The sequence below is a fragment of the Solanum lycopersicum genome, chromosome 12 (assembly GCF_036512215.1).
Source record: "Solanum lycopersicum chromosome 12, SLM_r2.1".
Taxonomy (NCBI): Eukaryota; Viridiplantae; Streptophyta; class Magnoliopsida; order Solanales; family Solanaceae; genus Solanum; species Solanum lycopersicum.
Window position 1 is genome coordinate 57,669,803 of NC_090811.1, and position 12,182 is coordinate 57,681,984.

Consider the following 12,182-nt stretch of genomic DNA (forward strand, 5'->3'; position numbering starts at 1 on the left):
GATGTATGTCAAATTCGATGAAAGTGTGTTCAAATCCATTTTTCACTAATGACAATATCTAATGAGGAAACGCTCACTGTTGATGCAGTGGTAGTGGATGCTCAAGGCATATGACTGGAGACACTCACAACCTCCTCTCTTTAGAAGCACACTAGAATGGTGATGTGTCGTTTGGAGGTGAGAAGAAGAGTTTCATTCGTAAAATTAGGAAAATAGGAAGGTCAATAGATCATTCCATATAAATATACATTATGTGAAAGTTTTAAATAAGAATCTCCAAGTGTATGTCAAAATTGCGATAAGGGAAATAATGTTAATTTCTTGTCTAATATGTGATAGGTTACTAACTCTGTAACTAACAGGGTTTTTATGTCTTCCAAAAGAGTTAAAACATGTATGTTACATATTTTAGCTTAGTAGAAGGGGGGAAACTATCATGTCTAAGTGTTCAAGATGAAAATGCAAATTAACTGCATAGGAAATAGGGACATGCGAGTTCATCCTTGCTAAATAAGATTGTTGCAAGGACCTAGTGCGTGTATGGACAAAGATAAAGTTTTCTCACAACAGAGTATGTGATGTTAGCTCAGGGGAAAACAAGCAAGATTTTCCTTCAAAACCAAGAAAGGTGTGAGCACAGGAAGACTTTTAGAACTCCTCCATACAGATCTATGTGGACATGCAACAGTTCAAAGGAGGTAAGAAATATATTCTTATAGCGGTTTATGATTTCTCATGGTTTGCCTTGAAATTTTTTTTGGGAAAAGCATGAGAAAATCAGACTACTGATCACCTTTGACAAAGCAATTCAAGTGAAGGTAAACTGTTAGATAACTTTCATTACATCTTATGATGGCACAGATGTACATTAGTGGATTTTGCTAGAACCATGTTTATTGACTCTGGGGTTGCAATGAATTTTTGGGAAGAATTGGTGAACAAATGTTGCGATGTTACAAACATGTGTCTCATTATATCTGTGATCAAGAAAACACCTTATGACTTTTTGAATAAGAGGAAACCTTCAAACGCATATGTAAAACCATTTGGCTACAAATGCTTTGTACTGAATATTGGAAAAGATGATCTTTGCAAGTTTCATTTCGGGTGTGATGAAGGGGTGTTTGTTGGATACTCTTTTGCCAACAAGGCATACAAATTTTTCAATGAAAGAACTCTATGTGTTGACGGTAGTAGGCATGTGATATCTAATTAATTTGCTGATAGGAGCAAGAATAAACACAATAAATACATTGATGTATAGGAACTAATGAAGGGTCATGTCAAGGTAATTAAAACTCCTGGAAGTGAACAACCTTTAAAGAAATAAAAAGTTTAAGAACTCAAAGACAAACCTGGTCCCTCCCATGCAACTCTACAACTCGAAGCTTGAAGAAGATGAGCATGCCTATGATATTTCAGAGGATATAATAAGGAAGTTAGAAAATCTTGTTTCTCCAATTGACTCTGAAATAAAAACCAGATCCAAAACATGAGATCTAGTAGCTTTTTCATCCTTTATATAAACCATTGATCCCAATAATATCAACGAAGCCTTGAATGATGTTGATTTTATAAAATCAATAGAGGAAGAACTAAATCAGTTTGAGAAGAGTAAGATGAGACATCTAATCCACTTACCTCTCGATTGACACATTATCGGGAATATATGGGTCTTTAGAATCAAACTTGATGAGAATATAATCATCACAAGAAATAAGTCAACACTCGTTGTATGAGGATATAATCAAGATGGTATTGACTATGAAGAGACATTTTCTACTATAGCTAGAATTGAAGCAATCAGAATCTTAGTAGGTTTTGTTGCCTACATGCAGTTAAAACTATTTTGAATGGACATAGAGAGTGCCTTCTTGAAAGGGTATCTTATGGAGGAAATGTATGTCAAATAACCCCCAGGTTTTGAAGATGTTGATCTGCCAAACCCTGTCTTGAAGCTTGGTAAAGTTCTATATGGTCTAAAGGAAGCTGCAAGAGCTTTGTATGTGTACCTGTCGAAAAAATCATTGTTTCAAACGGGTTCAAAAGATATAAATCGATAACTGTATGTTACTAAAGTCTAGAGATAAGGAGTTGTATAGAATGTAGGTATAGTAGATAACAACATCTTTAGAGCTACTTCAGATTCACTATGCAAAGAGTTTTCTGATTTCATGAGTATTGAATTTGAAATAAGTATGACGGGGGAGCTTACATTCTTCTTAGGGATGGAGATCAAAAAGTCGTCTTAGGAAACATGAATATGCCAAGATAATTAAATAAAACAGCTGCTTAAAAATTTAAGATGCTTGAGGAAAAAGTTCTTGATACTCCTAAGAGCACAAGTGTAAAACTTGACTTGGAATGTGTGCCTGATTCCAAGGAACGTGTAGCATAGTCTTTAGTGTAGGAATGTGTGCCTGATTCCAAGCAACGAAAAACGAATCACTCTTGAAGGAAACCAAGCGAATATTGAGATACCTAAGGGGAAAACAAGATCTATCTACCCTTTAGGTGACTCTTTTGATCTAACTGGTTATGTTGATGCTGACTATGTAGATTTTTTCGTTGATAAAAAAGTACATCACGCATGGCTCATATCTTAGGATCTGCACTGATTTCATGGGGTATGAAGAAGCAAAACTCAATAACCTTGTCCATAGCAGAAGAAGAATATATGGATGATGCCTTGTGATATGCTTAACTATTATGGATCAAGCAATAACTCGATTACGTTGATATTCTGACAGATATTATTCCCCTCATATACGAAAACATTTGTGCAATAAACATGGCCAAGAATCTTGTTCAACATAAGAAGACTAAATACATAGATATCAGACATCACTATCTATACATGTTTTTTTCTTTTCTTTTTTTTGGAGAATTCACTAACCTTAATGCAGGTACACAGTCATGGAGTTTTTGCTAGAGGAAGACTAAATCATACATGCAGGGCAATCTAAAGAAAGGGACCTGGTCCACAATAGGTTAAAATATCTTATGCTACACAATTATTTGTCAATAATCATTGTCATGTGTCCTTCCCTCATTAATCATATCAACATTAGTCGTCCCTTTACTTTAGATCCAAATGTCACTACTATTCAAAGACTTGATACCCTCTTTATATACAGCCACTTAGTGAATTCAACTATGATAATCTCTTCCTAATTCTTCCTTGATTCAATAGGATTTTTAGTCTATTTTTCCTCGAATCAAAATGTCTAAGTCTTCTTTATTATTAAAACTCCCTATCTCCAAAAAAATGAGAATCTCACTTAATTCAATTTCTGCGTTCCTCCCCTAAAGAATCTCCATCCAGTCTTGTCTGTGGAGTAGGTGAGAAGGGTGAATAGAACACACCCCACACTAAAGTGGTGGAATATCCTGCATACCAACCTAGGAAATCTTACCATATTTTCTGACCTTTGTTCTATCAGGTGAGAAATCTTTGAATTTTGTGGCTCAGTAAGTCGTGAAGACCAGTATTGATATCTCTATTGAAGAAGTACAAGTGGCTTCTAGGTCTATGTCTTCTTCCATGTCTTAGAATCTGTTAGAAGGTTATTTTTTAAGGGAAAGGGTCCAAAGTATAATATTCTAGCAGTATTAGCAGAACTGATGGTCATATAAAACTCAATCTCTCTCAAAGAAAATGTTCAACCAACTTTTTAGGATCAAAATTTTAGATCGCCGGAAAAGGTTCATCAGAGTACTCAACCCATGTTCGATCAAACTCCAAAGTTTTTTGATGTCGATAGTGAGAAAGAGAAAACTCATTTGGTGTGTTGTAGAAATGAAGTTCGAGGTAATAATGCTTCAACAATTGCCTTCCTTGACCTAAATGGTGATAGCATGGGAAAAACGTATAATAAATATAGAGAACTAAAAGCAGATGAATAGAAGAGTGGTCGACCCTAAAATTGTAAGAAAATTTGGTGTGTAGAATATTTTTTATTTTGTTCCCGACAAGATTGGGGACACCTATTTAAGGGCCCAACACCAACTTGCATTAGGAAGAAGTGTGTGAGTTCTACTATAAGATAGTGTTTTTTAGTGATGGGGGTTAGGACTACTGTTTGAGAGGTCAATATTTCTATGGATGAGGAAACTCTAGGAATCATTTTGGGCGTGCTTGTGAAAGGTAGTCGGTCAATTAAAGGCAGCAAACCATCTTGTAAGTTCACTAAATTGGATACAAAGCATGCTGACATAAAACGTGTAGGTCTACCAAAGAAATTTTTCAAAGAGGAGTACTAGTTTATAGTTGAGTTCATCAACAAGGTTTTTTAAGGACAGAAAAAAGGAATGTAGCATCTGCTAGTGATTTGTTTCTTATGGAATGGAAATAAATCTTCCTTCAATACTGCTTAACCATATGCACATGGTGATTACTTTGAAGTAAGCCAAACAGGGTATTCCTTATGGATATTTGTTAAAACATATGTTCAAATATTTTTAAGTACCTCTTTGATGGGGAGTACCTGGTACTATGAAGCGAATGATAGTTGTTGTCACTCTTTTGAAGTGTGAATGTGGCGAGAGAAATGCAAAGGATAGGTCTTAGGTAGCAGATATTATACAGCAACAAGCTTTTCTGTAACAAGAGTTGACTGAACTCACAATGATCATGAATAATAAGGAGTTTGAGATTGCACAACTTAAGTCTCAATTGGAGTGGGCTTTCACCGGAAGGCATTCTCCAAGGGGGCTGGTATAAATGTCATGGATAAGAAAGTGGTCCAAAAGTTGAAGTTCAAAATGAGCAGTTGTTGAAGACAAATGCCTCACTAAGTGAGGAAGTCAAAGCTCTCAACAAGAAAATCATTAAAGTTCATGTTGATGCAAATGAGCGGATGTCTTTGATGATGACAACTACTACTCCCCCTCCCTGTCCATCCTGAAGGTGTCTTGTGTCGTGTTTGTTTTCTCCTCCTATCTAACTCTACGTGGAAAACGTACTATTTTCGCTGACTATTGTGTTCAGATGTGAGATCTATTTACAATGTGTCTTGTGGTATGTGTTTATGCTTTTATATTCTCTATTACTGCTTACTTGTACATGTACTATGTTGACCATAGCCATAAATTCTGAACTTCTTGCATCAAGTCTGTGTATGTTTTATGCTACTTCTTTTCAATGACGTCAAAAGAAGGAATACTTTGCATAGCTATTATAAAATTAGCATCTAGTAGAAGATGGGATTTACTCGTATGGGGAACTCGCCACATTTTTGTGCTTAGTACAAAAGGGAGAGATATTACTTATAAGGGAAAATAATGTTTTTTTATTGAATGAATGTTAAACTCATATGAGGATCTTTCACGATTCATTATCATCATCAAAAGAGGGAAAATAATACGTCTTAATGCTCCCAGATCTTTTGATGATATTTGTCCATGTCCATACTCTATACAAACTAGAAAGTTGTTAGTGTCAAAAGAGGGTGAGGTTGTTAGTATAATACAAAATCACAAGGGATGAGGTCCTTTGTTCAATGAGTAATAACTCTTGATGTTGGATATAATAATGATCAAAAACAACAAATCATTTACCCATGCAAGGGAGATATTAAAGCTTCAAAAAAGCAAGGGACCTTATAGACTGCGTAAGTGCTTGATGAAAAGTTGTTATGTTGATTGCTTGTATTTGAGCTTAAATTGTAAGATTTATTTCAGTTGTGATAGAAATGTTTCAACCTTTTGGTGAATTATTGTAAGAATTTAGTTAAGGGCAATTTAGTGTCTTACGTCAAAGTGAATAATAATTAGTGTGGCCAGTATAGTGGGCAATGCAGGCATTGCTTTGGCTCATTGAGTGATAATGTATTATTCCGAAAAAAGATTAGAAGGTTTAACTCATGTGTGTTGTAAACTAGATTTTACTTTGGATTGTGAAGTTTAGTAAAACTAGTCTTAAAATAGTTTGAGATACTTCGTAGGTTTACTCCCTTGAGCAAGGAAAGTTGTGTGTGCTATCTATACTGTCGATATTTATTTTTTGTTCATTGTAATTGTGTTGAGGATATTCTTCTATCGTACTTCGTGGACGCATACATTCACACAACCTATTTTCATACACTCTTGCTATAATTATTCTGTTTACCTATTAGGTCTATGGGTATCCATTCAGGTCATGAATTTACCTTCTAGGCATAGAGGGATCAAGTAATTTTATAGTTTGTTATATTTTTACTTGATTTTATTTCGTTCCTTCCTATAGTCAAGTGCATTCTTGTTGAATTTTCATAAATTTGACATCTACAATGTTATATGCTTGGTTTTCGTAAAGTTTTTACTCTTCAAGATAAGCTCTTCTATGATTCCTACTGAGTATCTATTGTTTTTGTACTCATACTACACTTTTACATCTATTTTGTGGTTCTTATAGCGCACCCGCTATCATTGCTAATTTTGAGCTAGCTTTTGTGGGATTCGGAGGGGAGGATGACCTTATGGACTTCTCGATCATACATTTATCCTTCTCTATAGTTTTCGATCATACATTCATCCTTCTCTATAGTTTTACTTATCTTGTGCATTCCGAGACAAGTCTTTATATTTCAATTATATTTTGGAACTTCTACTCCTTCGATTTAAGGATATTGCTTCCGTTCTTTTTTCTTGTGGTTTCTGTTATTGGACATGCAAAAATAAATATTTATTGTTTAAGTGGTAATATTAGCTCAAAAGAATTTGATCTTTTCATCCTGGTTAAGTTTTGATCGATGTATATCCTTCCATTTACAACATTAACCAGCTTTAACATATCAAATTTTGTCCATCTAATAACCAGGTAAATATTTAGCCCAAATTAATCCATAAAATATGTATCAAAATATTCAACTGGGTAATTTAACATCCATTAAAAATATTACGTTACTTGTCTTCATTTTACACCGACCTTAATGATCTTTAGACAATGATATATTAGTTGTTGAACATATAAACTCAACTATTTCCAAAAAAAATATTAGCTCTCCAATCCTTAAGAAGGAAAATAAGGCAACTTACCAGTACTGGTATCACTTTTAGACCAACTTCTAGAAGATTGACCTAGACAAATTAAATTCTAAATGTTAAAAATTTTTACGTATTCACATAGCATTATATTGAGTGAAATAAATAAATCACACAATATAGAAATGGTAAATTATTTCAACAAATTTAATTTATACACCCTAGTAAAATTTAGCTATGTATATACCTATATTTTAAAAGCTTACCTTAATCTGATTCATTTAAAATGGAGAGATTATGTTGGCCTAAACTAATGTTGGGTATATAGAAAGAGTTAATGAAGAGACATTTCTCCCTCAATTGTGGTCGAAAGAAAAATAGAAGAGTTAAAATATATAAACACTCCTATTAATTGTTAAAACAGTTGGAAAGAGGGACCCCACGCGTCGTCGTCCTTGCTTGCTCGGATCGGTCTCGACTTCGCCGTTAAAAAATTCTAACCCCACTAAGATCCGTGTAACCCATTTTATTTAAACACTTTTCCATTTCAATTTGAATTTCTCGGCGTTGGAAATGACTATTCTGAAAGGGTGGAACTTTCAGGAACAATCATGACCATTTGAAAGGTTGCAACCTTTCATGAATGGTTCGGTGGATTCTTAAATGATTTCAAGCTTTTCGGACCAATTCGTTTTGGTTATAATTACAATTCCTTCTTCACATATAAAATTTTCGTATTTACTCTTCTTTTTCTGCGCAATGTTTTTTTGTGTGCTTTACTACCGTTGAGTGGCTCACTGACAACAACATTTAAGGTATCAATGCACTGTTGATTGAGATCATTTTATCCTAGGAGTAAATATTTCAAATCAAACCTCAAATACTAGAGCAGAATACTATCCTTAAGGGGACACTATGCATTTTGTGTGTTTCATCATTATTCGATTCTGATTTTTCAGATTCTTTTATGTTTACAGAATTTAGTTTTTGTAAATTAATTTTTGTTCTTACTAGTTCATTAAACTTTCGGTAACTTTGTGTTGCTGCAATGTTTGTTGAAATCAGTAACTCTGTTTTTAAACACGTATTTGCAACAACTTTAAGGAGATCATTATTTTATTTATAATTGTGCTTCTGGTGGAAATAAAAACCTTTGTGGTTATATACTTCGATAAGTCTGTAATTTTAAGATAGTGCTTACTATGTTTATATCATTTTTTGTTTATCAGAAACGACAAACAACAATGTTAAAGTCGTTGTTGCTGCACCAACCCGGACTGTTGTACCACAAAAAGAGAAACAAACAAAATTATGTGGTGTGAATCTCAAAGGATTATAGCAGCATATAATTTTCTGCCTTACCACATCCAATGAAGAATCTCCAGTGCGTGTTGCTAAAATGCTAGACAGAGAAAAAAATCATGATTATTCGAGCATGGAAAAAGGTAAACTTCTTAATTAAAGTCTACATTCTAAGTGCTTTAAAGGATGACTTATATAATGTTTATAGTGCAATGAAATCTTCGAAATAATTGTGGCATGAACTTGAGAAGAAATATAAGAAAAGATGCATGATTGAAAAATTTTGTGGTCGTATAATTTTTAGACTATAAAATGGTAGATAGTAAAATTGTTGGACAACAAGTGCATGAAATTCGACTTATTTTCCATGATTTTATTGCTGAAGATATGAAGGTAAATTTATCTTTTCAAGTGGCCTCAATGATAGAGAAGTTACCTCTTTCGCGGAACAACTTCAAGAATTATCAAAAGCCTAAGCGAAAGGAAATAAAGTTTCAAGATCTTTTGATTCGTTGCAAGATTAGGAAAATAATAAATGTCTAAAAATAAGTTTCATAAGAGTTCGACAATAATTGGGGTTAATATTGCTAACAATAATACCACCATAGACAAAAAGGGAAAGAAGTCCAACAAACAGAAGTCAGAACAGGGCAAGAAGAAATTCAAGGGCAACTGTTACAATTGTAGTAAGACTTGTCATAAGTCTTCTGATTGTTGTACTCCAATAAAGGACAAAGACAAATGCAAAGTAAAAATTCAAGCAAAGGTCGTGGAAGAGATGGAAGATGTAAATTAATTGTGTGCAACTTAGTTAGAAATCCCAAGAAGTGATTTCTCGACTCATGTGCCACTCCACATATTTTCTCTACAAAAATAATCTTTTAAAACGTACACTCTGCAGAGTTAGATGAAGATGTGTTCATGCGAAACACTAAAAACAACAACAAGGATTGCATCACCTGGGAAAGTAATGTTGAAAATGACATCCGACAAGTTGTTGAATTTGAACAGTTTTCTACATGTCCCTGCTATTAGGAAGAATTTAGTTTCTGTTGCACTACTGGTTAAGAACAGGTTTTAACTGTGTCCTAGTTAGTGCCAAAACTGTAATAAGTAAGAATGAGATGTTCTTAGGAAAGGGCTACCTCAATGAGGTCCTCTCCAAACTATATGTAATGGTTGTTGATAATAATAAGAATTTTGCTTCTGTTAACTTATTAGAGTCAATTGATTTATGACATGCCCGTTTGGGACATCTAAATTACAAATCCTTGCATAAATTGGTTACTTTAGAAGTATTGCCTGGTTTTAAATATGATCAATTTAAATGCAAAATTTGTGTGGCAGCTAAGTTTGTTTAGCATCCTTATAAGTATATTGAAAGAAATTCAAAACCTTTAGACTTAATTCGCACAAATATATGTGATATGAAGTCGACACCATCTCGTGGTGGAAACAATATTTTATAACTTTTATTGATGATCACACTCAATTCTTTTATGTGTACTTACTTAATGTAAGGATGAAATAATTATTGCATTTAAGCAATACAAAAATGAAGTGCAGAATCTATTGAATCTAAAGATAAAATTGAATCGATGCGATAGGGGTGAAGAAAATGGATCTTCTTTTGTAGAGATATGTTTGGAATATCGTACTATTCATCAAACCACTGCACCTTATACACCACAACCAAATGGTTTGGCAGAATGAAAGAACAGAACATTAAATGTAATGATGAATATCTTGATAGTAAATTTTGGTTCACCATGAAACCTTTAGGGGAAAGTCATCCTTACGACTAATAACATACTCAATAGGTACCTCGTAAAAAATGCAATCAATTCCATATGAGTTGTGGAAAGGAAGGAAACTCAACTATAAATATTTTAAAGTGTAAGGGTATATTATCAAGGTAGATGTTCCATTACACAAGAGGGTTAAAATTGGATCTCAAACGTCGATTATGGATTTATTTGATATGTAGTGAGTAGTAAGGCCTATAGTTTTTTTATTGAAAAATCTTATAATCCCAATATTCATGTTTATATAGTAATTGAGTTAGATAACGAGGAGTTCTTTGAACACATTTACCTTTATAAAACTAGATATGAGTCAAAAAGTGAAAGACTTAAACGACCATGTGAGATGCAACAAAAAATACACTACTTAGTGAGGATCCTAGGCGTATCACTTTCCAATGGAAACCCACTTATTTCGGAAAGTTTTTTGTGGTTCTATAGCTTGAAAATGAGCCTTAAATAGTTAAAGAAGTTATGTCTTCGTCTGAGTCAACTTATTGAAAACAATCATTCAATAGTGAGATCGAATAAATTTTACGTAATAAGACTTGTGAATTAGCTAATCTTCATCAAGGATTTACACTTTTACTATCAAAGTTGATCTTTAAAAGGAAAATAAAAGATGATGGTACTATTGATAAATACAAGGCTTGACTTTCCGTCAAAGGATAAAAAAAAAAGAATTTCTAGACTACTTTGAAACATACTCTCGAGAAACACGGATCACATCAATTAGGATGTTAACAACACTAGCGGCATTGGATGATCTCAAAATACACCAAATGGATGTAAACAAAGCCTTCGTAAATGACAGTTAGAGGAAGAAATTTACATCGAAAACCTGGAGGGTTTGTAGTTCCTGGTAAAGAAGAGAAAGTGTACATAATTGTGAAATCACTTATGGGATCAAGAAAGCACCCAAACAATGGCATGTTAAATTTGACCAAACGATGTTGGCAAATGGATTCAAGATTAATAAATGTGATAAGTGTGTTTACATTAAAAACGTTCTGGATCATGAAGCATGTGTTTGTCTGTATGTTGATGACATGTTAATAATGAGTAAATATATTGACGATATAAATGCTACTAAGTACATGTTTCCCAACAAGTTCGATATAAAAGACTTAGGAGTTGTTGATTTGATCTTAGGGATCACAATTCTTTAAACTCATCGAGGAGTATCATTATCTAAATATCATTATATTGAAAGAATATTGTACAAGTTCAAGTACTTAAATTTCAATGTTGTCATAACTCCAATTGATTTAAGCTTTACATTTCAAGAAAATGTAGGTGAAAATGACTCTAAATTGGAACATGCTAGAGTGTTGGAATGTTTGATGTATATCATGAATTGTACGCAACTAGATATAGCATATTCTATTAGCAAACTAAGTCGATTTACTAGTAATTTGAATCAAACTCATTAGATTGCAATGAAACCTGTGTTGGGGTATCTAAGACATACATAACACTATGTTTTGCATTATAATAACTATTCTGCAATGATTTAATGATATAGTGATGTAAATTGGATCACCAGGTCAAATGAAGTAAAGTCCACACGGATTTATATGTTTACACCTGGTGGAGGAAAAGTCTCTTAGAAATCGTCCAAACAAGCATGCATATCTTACTCCACATTACAATATGATTTTATTGCTTTGGATAAGGCTGGTGAAAAGTTGAATGGCTCCGGAATTCCTAGAGGACATTCCATTCTGCCCCAAACCTGTGGGATTTCTTTGCACACACTATGATAGTCAAGTAGCACTAGGTAAGACAGAGAGCGTCACGTACAACGGGAATGTCAAAACCCGAGATTATAACCTAGAAGAAAAGGTTTTTTCAACTTGACACATGGCATATTCAACCTCTCGGAGGTCTCCTACAATACCTTAGACATCATTCTTTGCATAAACATGTATGAAAAGTTGTCCCTAATTAAAACCTTTTCACAAGCATCGTCTTAAAATCTCTTTTATACTAAACATATGAAATGCTAATTCTCTCTTAGCGATGTTAGGCACACGAATATCATGGATCACAGCTCATACAACATCAATATAAAAAATATTTAAGTCTATTACAATGTATTTGAAGAAGAAAACT